The sequence below is a fragment of the Giraffa tippelskirchi genome, chromosome 4 (assembly GCF_054371585.1).
Source record: "Giraffa tippelskirchi isolate mGirTip1 chromosome 4, T2T-mGirTip1v1.2.pri, whole genome shotgun sequence".
In the NCBI taxonomy this organism is placed as follows: domain Eukaryota; kingdom Metazoa; phylum Chordata; class Mammalia; order Artiodactyla; family Giraffidae; genus Giraffa; species Giraffa tippelskirchi.
In genome coordinates, this window is record NC_137278.1 from 10,284,027 (window position 1) to 10,296,187 (window position 12,161).

A 12,161-nucleotide genomic window follows, 5' to 3' on the forward strand; every position below is an offset into this window, starting at 1 on the left:
CAGGTTCGATCCCTGGCCCAGGAAGATTCCACATGTCGTGGGGCAACTAAGCTCATTCGGTACAGCTACTGAGCCCATGTGCCCTAGTGCCCCTGAGAAGCCACCAGAAGAAGTCGCAGCACCACAACTAGAAAGTAGTCCCTACTTGCCATAACTAGAGAAAGCCCTTGGGCAGCAACAAAGACACAGCACAGCCAAAAATAAATAAATAATTTTTTTAAAAAACTTTAAAAATAAATAATAATAAAATTCCTATTGGTTGGGTTTTCCACTCCTTTCAGCAAATCTAATCTAGCACTGTTAATACATAAAGGATGGATGGATGGAAGAATAACCTAGCACAGTGCCTGGTATAAAATATGATCTCCTACAGGTTGGAAGATATTATATATAATCAAAAAAAATTATCTTTGTCCTAGGTCCCTGGGAGATAACTTCTAAAACCTTTGGAATTTGCCAAGATATAGGAGTGTCTCTCCTGGAGGAGGAAATGGCAACCCACTCCAGTATTCTTGCCTGGAAAATCCCATGGACAGAGGAGCCTGGTGGGCCATAGTCCATAGGGTCACAAAGAATCAGACAGGACTGAGTCAATGAGCACAGCAGGATTATCTTTGTTATTCGTGAGCCCCTCGATCACACTCGAGTTTATGCTAACAAGAAGACTCAGGATGAGGGGCTGATGAACAGAAAGACCAACCATGTAACAAGAGGGTTGGGGCTTTCAGCCAGCTCATCCTCCCAGGAAGGAAAGGGAACTGGAGATGGAGTTCAGTCCTGTGGCCAATGAATCAATCAATCATGCCTACATAATGAAACCCTAATAAAAACCCTAGATACCAAAACTCAGTGGAGCTTCCTGGTTGGTAAACACGCTGACACTGTGGGGAGAGAGCCTGGATGCTCTGCATTCAGGACCTTGACCTATGTGTCTCTTCATTTGACTGGTCCTGATTTACATCCTTTACAATAAACCTGTAATTATAAGTATAGTGCTTTTCAGAGTTCTCTGTCTTTCCAGAGAATATTGAACCTGAAGGAGTCATGGGAACACCCAAACTTGTAGCAAGTTGGTCAGAAGTGCAGGTGATCTGGGGAACCTTGAACTTGCAGCTGGCATCTGAAGTGAGGGCAGTCTTATTGGTCTCTGGATTTATTACCTATTGCTATGTAATAAAGTATCCAAAACTTGTTTGTTTAAAACAACAAACAGTTATTATGTTAAAGTTTATGTATGTTAGGAATTTGAATGTAATTTAGCTGGGTGCCTCTGACCAAGGAACTCTCACAAACCTGCAAGCAAGGTGACACCCAGCGCTGTAGTCACTTCAAAGCTCGCTGGGAGGAGGATCCACTTCCCAGCTCACTCGCATGGCTATTGACTGGTCTCAGATGCTCAATGACTGTTGGCCAGAAACATCAGTACCTCAATCTCTGGGCCTCTCCATAGGACAGCTCACAACGTGATTGCTGGCTTCCAAAAGGGTGAGGAAGCCAGAGAGCAAGAAAGGGTAGGCAAGAGGGAAGTCATTCTTTTTTTTTTAGTTGTGGTATGCATACTCTTTAGTTGCAGCATGTGGGATCTAGTTCCCCAACCAGGGATCAAACCCAGGCCCCCTTTTTTGGGAGCATGGAGTCCTAGCCACTGGACTGCCAAGGAAGTCCCAGTAGTCAGTCCTCTTATAACCTCATTTCATAAGTGATATACTAACACTTTTGCTGTGTTCTCTTTATTAGAAGCAAGTCACTAAATCTAACCTACACTCCAGGGGAGAGGATGACTCAGAACACGATTATCAGTAGGTAAGTGTAACCAGGAGCTGCTATGGAGTGTGCCCCTCCCCAAATTAGTATACTGAAGCCATGACCCTTAATGTGATAGCATTAGGAGGTGAGGCCTTTGGAAGGAAGTCAGATTTAGATGAGGTCATGAAGGTGGGGACTCCAGGACAGGATTAATGCCGTTATGAGAAAAGGAAGAGGACTTCCCTGTTGGTGCAGTGGTAAGCAGTCTGCCTGCCAATGCAGTATGTGTGTGCAAATGCGCTCAGTCATGTCTGACTCTGTGTGACCCCATGGACTGTAGCCCAGCCTGGCTCCTCTGTCCATGCGATTCTCCTAGCAAAAATACTTTACCTGTTGAGCCATTGGGGAAGCCATACAGAAGTGGCTAAATGTCTAATTGTTGAGTAAATGTGGGTTTGATCCCTGGTGGAGGAACTAAGGGCTTCCCAGATGGCGCTACTGGTAAAGAACCCACCTGCCAAAGCAGGAGATTTAAGACAGGCAGATTCTATCCCTAGGAAGATCCCCTGGAGGAGGAAATGGTAACCCACTCGAGTGTTCTTGCCTGGAGAATCCCACGGACAGAGGAGCCTGGCGGGCTACAGTCCATGGGGTCACAAAGTGTCATACAGGCTGAAGGGACTTAGCGCACACGCATGGGGAACTAAGATCCCACATGCCTTAGGACAACTAAACCTACATGTTGCAACTACCGAGCCTGTGATCCACAACAAGAGAAGTCTGCGTAACCAGCATAGCCACCAAAAAAAAAGGAAAAGAAGACATACCAGAGCTTTCTCTCTCTGCCATGTGAGAATACAGAGGGAAGGCAGTCATCTGCAAGCCAGGTAGAGGGCTCTTTCAGAACCCCACATGCTGGCACCTCTCAGGTTTCCCCAGCTTCAGAACTGTGAGAAATAAATGACTGTGGTTTAAACCACCCCGGCTAAAGTATTTTGTTACAGCAGTTCAACCTGACCAAGAGAGGCATCATCTTCCAAATTTAATTCTCAACACCAAATCAAATCATGGCATGATCCTTGCCCTATCTCACATTGGATCTACCTCTGTGATGTGCTTATTAGCCAGGCCTTCAAGTCCCTAAAAAAGCTCTTGCAGTTCTGTCTCTCTAGCCATCTTTCCCCTTGTTCCTTTCCATATGCTGAATGTATGTATGAAGAACTTTGGGAGTTCTTCCTTTTCCTTATACTGTTCCCTTCAGTGAGAATGCATACCCACGTCTTACCCTCTTCAATAATGCTGTCTAAACTGTTTCACTTACAGTATCTCTACCGAGCCTCAAAATAACTCAAAGATCTTAAGACAAGTCATATTAAACCCACATTGTAGATAAGACTCAGAAAATAACAAGCTACTGACACTTACTGAGCACTTAGTTTGTGGCAGGCACTATGCTAATGGTTTCTCATGCTGATCCAGTTAAACCTTCACGACAACCCTATGAACTGGGCATTAACCTCCCTATTCATTGTTAGAGAAACTGAGATCTAGAGATGTCAAATAACTTGACCAAGGCCACGTGGCTGGTGAATGAACTATGACTCAAACAAGCCTTCTGGCTCAGCATTCTTGTAAATAACCCCCATGTTACACTGCCTATGGGGGATTATGTTACCTATCCTAAGATTCCCCCCATTACTAAGTGACAGAGTGGAACTGGGACTAGAGATTTCCAACCATTTCCACCAAACACGTTGTCTCCCTGCTCTAGTGTCACCGCTAGAAACCCTTTCTAAGCCACCAACGGGAGTAAATCCTTCATTTTTGAGTTCCAAGTATCACTCAGGTTCTTATAAATGTGTACCCTTTTTTTAAAAAATTGTATTTAAATATACATAACATCATTCTAACCATTTTTAAATCATTATTTCAGTCAATAGCATTGAGCACATTCACACTGGTGTGCTCATCCCCAGTATCCATCTCCAGCACTTTTGCATCTTTCAAAACTGAAACTCTACCCACTGAACTCTCACTCCCCATCACTACTTCCCCCAGCCCCCGGCCACCACTCTCCTAATTTATGTATCTATAAATTTGCAATAAGTACCTCACACAAATGGAATCATACAATATTTTGTCCTTTTGTGACTGGCTTATTTCATTTAGCATAAAATTTTAAAGGTTCATCCATGCTGTAGCATTTCCTGTAGAGTTTCTTCCTTTTTAAGGCTGGATAATAGTCCATTATATGTATATATCACATTTTGTTTATTCATTCATCCATCAATGGAACGCTTGGTTGTTTTCACATTTTAGCTATCGTGAATAATGCTGTTACAAATATGAGTGTTCAGGTGTCTGAGTTCTTGCTTTCATTTTTTTTCCTGTACATACCTATAAGTAGAATTGCTAGAATGTGAAGTCAAGTGGGCCTTAGAAAGCATCACTACAAACAAAGCTAGTGGAGGTGATGGAATTCCAGTTGAGCTATTTCAAATCCTCAAAGGTGATGCTGTGAAAGTGCTGCACTCGATATGCCAGCAAATTTGGAAAACTCAGCAGTGGCCATAGGACTGGAAAATGTCAGTTTTCATTCCAATCCCAAAGAAAGGCAATGCCAAAGAATGCTCAAACTTCTGCACAATTGCGCTCATCTCACACGCTAGTAAAGTAATGCTTAGAATTCTCCAGGCCAGGCTTCAACAATACATAAACCATGAACTTGCAGATGTTCAAGCTGGTTTTAGAAAAGGCAGAGGAACCAGAGATCAAATTGCCAACATCTGCTGGCAAAAGCAAGAAAAAGCAAAAGAGTTCCAGAAAAACATCTATTTCTGCTTTATTGACTATGCCAAAGCCTTTGACTGTGTGGATCACAACCAACTGTAGAAAATTCTGAAAGAGATGGGAATACCTGACCATCTGACCTGTCTCTTGAGAAACCTGTATGCAGGTCAGGAAGCAACAGTTAGAACTGGACATTCAACCATACACTGGTTCCAAATAGGAAAAGGAGTCCGTCAAGGCTGTATATTGTCACCCTGCTTATTTAACTTATATGCAGAGTACATCATGAGAAACGCTGGGCTGGATGAATCTCAAACTGGAATCAAGATTGCCGGGAGAAATATCAATAACCTCAGATATGCAGATGACACCACCCTTATGGCAGAAAGTGAAGAACTAAAGAGCCTCTTGATGAAAGTGAAAGAGGAGAGTGAAAAAGTTGGTTTAAAGCTCAACGTTCAGAAAACTAAGATCATGGCATCTGGTCCCATCACGTCATGGGAAATAGATGGGGAAACAGTGGAAACAGTGTCAGAGTTTTTTTGGGGGGCTCCAAAATCACTGCTGATGGTGATTGCAGCCATGAAGTTAAAAGACGCTTACTCCTTGGAAGGAAGGTTATGACCAACCTAGACAGCATATTGAAAAGCAGAGACATTACTTTGCCAACAAAAGTCCGTCTAGTCAAGGCTATGGTTTTTCCAGTGGTCATGTATGGATGTGAGAGTTGGACGGTGAAGAAAGCTGAGCGCCGAAGAATTGATGCTTTTGAACTGGTGTTGGAGAAGACTCTTGAGAGTCCCTTGGACTGCAAGAAGATCCAACCAGTCCATCCTAAAGGAGACCAGTCCTGGGTGTTCATTGGAAGGACTGATGTTGAAGCTGAAACTCCAATACTTTGGCCACCTCATGCGAAGAGTTGACTCATTGGAAAAGACCTTGATGCTGGGAAGGATTGGGGGCAGGAGGAGAAGGGGACGACAGAGGATGAGATGGTTGGATGGCATCACCGACTCGATGGACATGGGTTTGTGTAGACTCCGAGAGTTGGTGATGGACAGGGAGGCCTGGCGTGCTGCGATTCATGGGGTCGCAGGAGTGGGACACGGCTAAGCGACTGAACTGAAATGAGAATTGCTGGATCATGTGGTAATTCTATTTTAAAGTTTTATCAGAAACTGCCTTACTATTTTCCATAGAGGCTGTACCTTTTAATGTAGCTTCTAGTAATGTATCTTATATACTCTACACCTTGAAAAAAAAGCTCTTTTGTTATTTGATACCTGAAAAATACCTAGTTGTTGCTAATTGGTATCTAATTGATGCTTAGGAAACATTTTGTTAAATAATCACAAAATCACTATCTTGAAACAAAGAAATCTGCTTTTATTTGAAACAGACTAAATGTTCAGACAAGAGCCAAACAGTTGCTGAACAGTGTGCCTTGAGAGATTTTTTTAAGCTGATACATAAATCCAGAGTTTCATTTCTTAAAACCAAGTGGTCCCACAGTATATTTCTTTTTCTCTCACTAGCTTCTTGTCAAGACTTTGTTCATCTTGTAGTCCCATTTCTTTTCTAGGCTTACAATAAAACTGATTTAAAGTAAAAGTTTCTTTAAGAATTATGCTACAATATGCTGATCTGAAAATAAATTTTCTAAATTTTTTTTTTTTTACCATAAGGGGGCCATCAAAGATTTCCTGGTGATATTATGCACCAGTTATAAACTTTCTTCTGTCAGAAGCAACTAGATGATACTTTTGATTATCTTCCATTTTGAATTTCTAGGTCAGATTTTAAGACAGGAAAGATTAAAATGCACTCAAACACCTTCTATTTTATTATTATAATTAATAATTTTGTTATGGGAGAAAGTAGTATTCGAGAGTATATTTAAGATTTTAGTTTTTAGAAACAGTCTCATGAAATATTTTCTTTATACTATTCTTCCTTTTATGTTGCTACTCATCAGCACAATAAGATGGAAAGAAGAAAGGAGATGAAATAAGTAAATGATCCTTACAAAGCCATAAGATAGATAGTAAAAAAGTTAGATATTTGCCTAAAATTAAATTTTCTACCTCTTGGGAATGTTGGTCACCTGTGATTATTCAGGGCTGTAAAATGTCATTTAGTTGCCAGCACAAGAACACCACTTTCTCTTGAACTTTACATCTATCCTTATGTGTCCCTATAACCACGTTTCCTATGCCAGAGCCCAACTCTCCTAGCCATAGCTTATCAGACTGGGAATGAGCACTTGACTGGAGCTAACCCCAACAATTTCTCTTCTGAGAAACTGATGCCCTTGCATCTGGAAGACACTGATTTGTTTGCTGGCTACTTGAATCGAGGACATGTAACCCCCAGACCTCCAAGTCAGTATGTTTAGTCAGTAGCAAAGGGAGAAGCAGAAAAAGCCACTTATAAACAGAACAGTCTCAGAAAGAAGAAAACAGTGCAGCCTGGAAAGGAGGGAGGCTGGGGACAAGGTAGACAAGGAGCTGGACAGCTCCAGGGTCCTTCTGAAGGCTCTCCAGTTTCTGGTTCTCACGTTGTCGGGGAGTCTCTCAAGAGCCCCATTCTTTTTTGGCTTCACAAGGTCTTCACGGTTGTGGCTTGTAGGGATCTCTGATCTCCACTGTGGCATGTGAACTCTTAGTTGCAGCATGCAGGATCTAGTTCCCTGACCAGAGATCAAACCTGGGCCCCTTGCATTGGGAGTGCAGAGTCTTAGCTACTAAACCACCAGGGAATTCCCAAGAGCCCCATTCTTAACTGAGCCCCCACAACCTGGTTCCCAGTAGATGACTTAACTTTGAACTAGGTGTAATTTGAGTCAGGAGTTAGGGAAGTGGGTTAAACTCCAGGATGAAGCTGGTGGAGTGTGATCAGGGAGGTCCTGGGGAATTTGGGTAAGAAGAACTGGGGAACAGCAGAAGCAGAGATTTACTGATGAGAAAGATGAAGGCTTGAGGAGAGGGTGACAAATTCAGTTGTGGGAGCTTGTGGAGCCTGTGGAATGACCTGGGGGAGATGTCCGGTGGGCAGTTGTGAATCTAACGCTCAGGAAAGATGTCTGCACTAGAAAGAGAGATTTAGGAATTATTAGCATCTCGATGGTGTTAGTAGTCATGACAGTGAATGAGATCACACTGAAAGAGTGTGATAAGTGAGAAAAATGAGGATCTGTGACAGAGCACCAATAATTTAGGGACAAATGGAGGAAAAAAGGAGCCACTATAGGGTGGGAGAAAGGCTAGAAAGCATGGCAGCACAGAAACTAAGGGTGTTTTAAGAAGAGAGAAGTCAACAGTTCAGCTGAGTTATGGTCAAAGAGGCGTCCGCTGAATTTAAAGACATGGTGAGCATTGGCGCCCTGGTGAAAGGCTTTAGTGGAGTTGGGGGGTGTGGCAGATGTTCAGTGGAGTCACCAAAAGAATGAATTGGTAGGAGGACTGCAGACCGGAAGTTGACAGCTTTTGGGAGAAACTCACCTGTCAAGCAGAGGAGAGTTAGAGGGCAGGAACAGGAAGACCACATGGACTTGAGAACATGTAAGGGTTATGAAAGAGGGTGAAGAGTTTTCAAATACTTCACAGGTAGGAGCTTGTAGTAGGAGATATGGAGAGGTGGGCGCTTGATGAATGAAGTTCTGAGTAGAGAGGGTGGGATCCATGCCCAGGGTGATGCTGCTCTTGGTCAAAATTCCTATGGGAGAGAAGGGAAAAAAGCAGGAGGGACCGGGGTAGGGGTGGGGGGAAGTTGAACTTCAATGTCAAACCAATGACAGCCTGAGCCAACCCCACTGGGACCTTTGGAACTAAAATGGGCCTTCAGAGTTGTCCAGAGCTGGGCCCCGAGGGCTGGGCCTTTATACTCTTGCATCCATCAGTCCTAGAATGCCAGCTGTCCTGCCAGAGAAGAGCATGACCTTGGGTGAGGTGGCTGTCTGCTGCAGAGGGAATTGCTAAACAGGCCTGACAGCTGACGATTGCCTCTGGATGGCATTCTCAGCAACCACGGCAACCAGCCTTCCAGTGAAGGGGGAGCCTGGCAGCACTACACAGGGTCCCCTGCATCCCTTCACCAAAAAGCATTAGGTTTAAGCTCCTTGGCCCCGTGTTCAACTCTCTCCATCATCTGGTCTCTGCCCACCACTCCCAGCTTCTCTCCAACCTTATCTTAGAGCCCAGCTCCTGCCTTTGATCCCTCCATGCCTTTTCACCCCTCGATCTAAAATGATTCTGATCTTACCCCGTTCCATCTCCAAAATCCATCTCAAATGTCGCTTTTCTGGAAATGCTTCCCTGATTCTCCCAGGTAAGAGTACTAAATCTCCCTTGTCTCTCCTACCTTAGAAATATAGAATAGAAATATATATTTCTATTTTTGCACTTTGTTGTTATCAGTCACTAAGTCGTGTCTGACTCTTTGTGACCCCATGGACTGCAGCACGCAAGGCTTCCCTGTCCTTCACTATCTCCTGGAATTTGCTCAAACTCATGTCCATTGAGTTAGTGATGTCATCCAACCATCTCATCCTCTGTCATCCCTTTCTCCTCCTGCCTTCAATCTTTCCCAGAATCAGAGTCTTTTCCAATGAGTCAACTCTTCACATCAGGCAGCTAAAGTATTAGTGCTTCAGCTTCAGCATCAGTCCTTCCAGTGAATATTCAGGATTGATTTCCTTTAGGATTGTCTGATTGATCTCCTTGCTGTCCAAGGGACTCTCAAGAGTCTTCTCCAGCACCACACTTTGAAAGCATCAATTCTTTGGCACTCAACCTTCTTTATGGTCCAACTCTCACATCTATACATTACTACAGGAAAAGCCATAGCTTTGACTATACGGATCTTTTTGCATTTAATTACCCTATATTGTGAGTAATCTCTCTCTCCAACTGGACTGTGAGTTCTCTGAGTTCAGAAACACTATGTGAATGATCTCAGTGTCTCCATCTTTATGCACTAAGCATAGAGGAAGAACTTAACCAATAGTCAAATGAATATGAGAATGAACTTATGAACAGATGAATGGATTAGTGAGTTGGCAGAGTTTGGGCTCAGTAACCTGACTAATCTAATGGCTGATGCTGAGGAGGGTGAGCAGCCATCTGAACAATAATATCCAATGGGCATGGTGGGCCCTGTTTCAGCCCATCTTGTGTTTATAGCCAAAGGGTCCTCTCTGTTGGTTGGGGGCAATAGGATTATCCACAAAGGAGGCAGCACTATCACTCTGAGGAGGAAGGAGAATGGAAAGGGATGGGGAGCTATTCCATCTCACTGGAAGTAAGACTTCAGCTGTTGGCCATGAGTACCAAGATGGATACAGCCATGTAGGGCCCTAGAGTAGTCCAGGGCTGATAGTGTGGGACCCAGGTCACAGCCTTTGGTTAAAGGTATCATCTGGTACCAGTGAGTTTGGGGAAGGGAGATGACAGCAGGAGGACAGGTAAGTCCAGGGCTCCCCCAGGCCCACTGCATGCTGGGCTCAAGGAGAAGACAAATCCTAGATTCATCAGGTCCTTTTAAGTCTGCACCTGGGTACTTCTGAGCCTGCTTGGGGTGGGGTTTCAGTATACAGATTGGCAGGTCCTTCCCTCTTCACTTCCCTCCACAAATACTTATTGCCTTCAAGCATTTTTTAATTTAATTCTCATAAGACCCCTCCCCCTTAAAACAAATTTTGGCCACACCCTGAGGCATGCAAGACCTTACTTCTCTGACCAGTGTTCGAACCCATGCCCCTGCATTGGAAGGCAGAATCTTAACCACTGGACCACCAGGAAAGTTCCACACAGGACCCTTTAACATTGTTATTTATTTTGTATTTTAAAAACACTGATAAAGAACTGACCAGGTGCCAGGCACTGTTCTTAGCCCTTTACAAATATTAATGCATTTGATGTTCATAACAGTCCTGAGAGGTCGATAGGTACTTATCCTGTTTTACAGTTAAAGAAACGGAGGCATGGGGGTTAAGTTTATGTAGCTAGTAGGTAAAAGGTAGTTTGCATTTTATAGGACACAAGGGTTTACTCATTCATTCATCAAGTGGTTATTGATTGCTTCCCTTGGACAAGACGCTGTACTAGGCAGTAGTGTACAGTACTGAAAAAGGCAGGGGACATCCAGCCTTTAAGATGATCAGAGTCTTGGTTCCTGAGTTCTATCCCTCTACAGCTCAGTGATTGCAGGTGTTCTCCAGGGGTGCTCCCTGCTAATCTGTCTAGAAATTCTTTATGTTTAAGCCACCTGAATGGTAGCGATATTGTCCTTGAGTACTTGGCTTATCTCTACTTAGCTGGCCCTCTTGTAGGATGAAAGCAGAACCCCGTCCCTGGAAATGAGTGGAATACTTGGTTTATCCATACTTGTCTGTCCATACTGTCTCCTCTACCTGGAACGCCATCTCCAACCATTCATCTTTGCCAACAACTCTGGCGATAGCAGTTTCCAACACATCTTGTCTGACTGCCCTCAGCCCCACTATGATAACGAACTTAGTGAATGCTTACAGAGGGCATCATCTCATTTAATTCTCACAACAATCCTACGAGAAAGATCTTATCATCTCCATATTGTAGATAAGAAAACCCACAAAACCATATTGTAGATAAGAAAGCTCCAAAAAACCAAAGAATAGGCCCAAGGTCACCCAGCTAGTAAGTAACAGAGCTGAAATTTGAACCCATGTCTGTTTGACTCTAAAGACCAAGCTGGATTTTTTTTTTCTCTTTTCTGTTCTGTTTTATTGCATTAGAAATTTATTTCCTTCACATATACAGAATATAAAACCTATCTTCACAATGAATTATGCCTCTCTGCTCTCATTTTTTCACACAAAAATTAATGGCCACTTCCTGAAAAAAACTGAAATAAATCCAGAGGCCCACGCCCTTTACCAGGGCATTACACTGCTGCTACTTAAGCTTTTGTTTCTGCAATCCTTGGATCGTGAACGTATATTCCACAATTATGCAGTTGCTTATGGTCTTCAGTTGTTTCATGTGTGAATTTGTTTGCTCAGCTTGGTTTTTATCCCCTGTGATGCACACAGTAAATGCATAATAAATGTTTGTTGAATGAATGGATTTTACATGTATCTTGCTGAAATATACGCAGTTCTGTTTGATTCACTAGAGTGGCATACCCGAACAAGAAATAATTTTTCTTAATGTGTCCCTTATAAATTGAACCCGACCATATTTGATTAATTTCACATCATGCATTTTTATTACACCAATCACTCTGGTATCAGGTCATATTTATTTTAAAAACAGATTCACAAAGGGTGCAGGGCTGGAGTGACAGTGTAAATATGTTAATAATAAAAATAATACTAAAGATATTTTACTGGAAACTCTCGCATGCTAATGATGAGTAAGTGCATTCTACAGAAATATGTTTGATTTACACGGCAATTAATTTCAAAAAGATTCAGATCCTATACCATGTCTTGTATACTTAGATAATGAAAACTAAAAATTGAATATTCAGGCCATAAAACCAAAGGTACAAAAATCACCTTAAAGACCTTTCTCATTTGAGTTAGAACAAAAGCCCAATCACAGAAAATGATGCCATTGTCGGCTCAAATGTGTCCAACTTAGGGA

The 12,161-nt window shown here is 42.8% G+C and overlaps 1 long non-coding RNA gene across 1 annotated transcript in view; it reads left to right on the forward strand.

The window, feature by feature from the left end:
- LOC145545570 (uncharacterized) overlaps positions 1-12,161 on the forward strand; it is a 32,577-nt gene that overhangs the window by 4,096 nt on the left and 16,320 nt on the right. Inside the window, exon 2 of the long non-coding RNA XR_014082155.1 lies at positions 1,738-1,803. This is a non-coding gene — a long non-coding RNA (uncharacterized LOC145545570). The remainder of the gene's footprint in view (positions 1-1,737; positions 1,804-12,161) is intronic.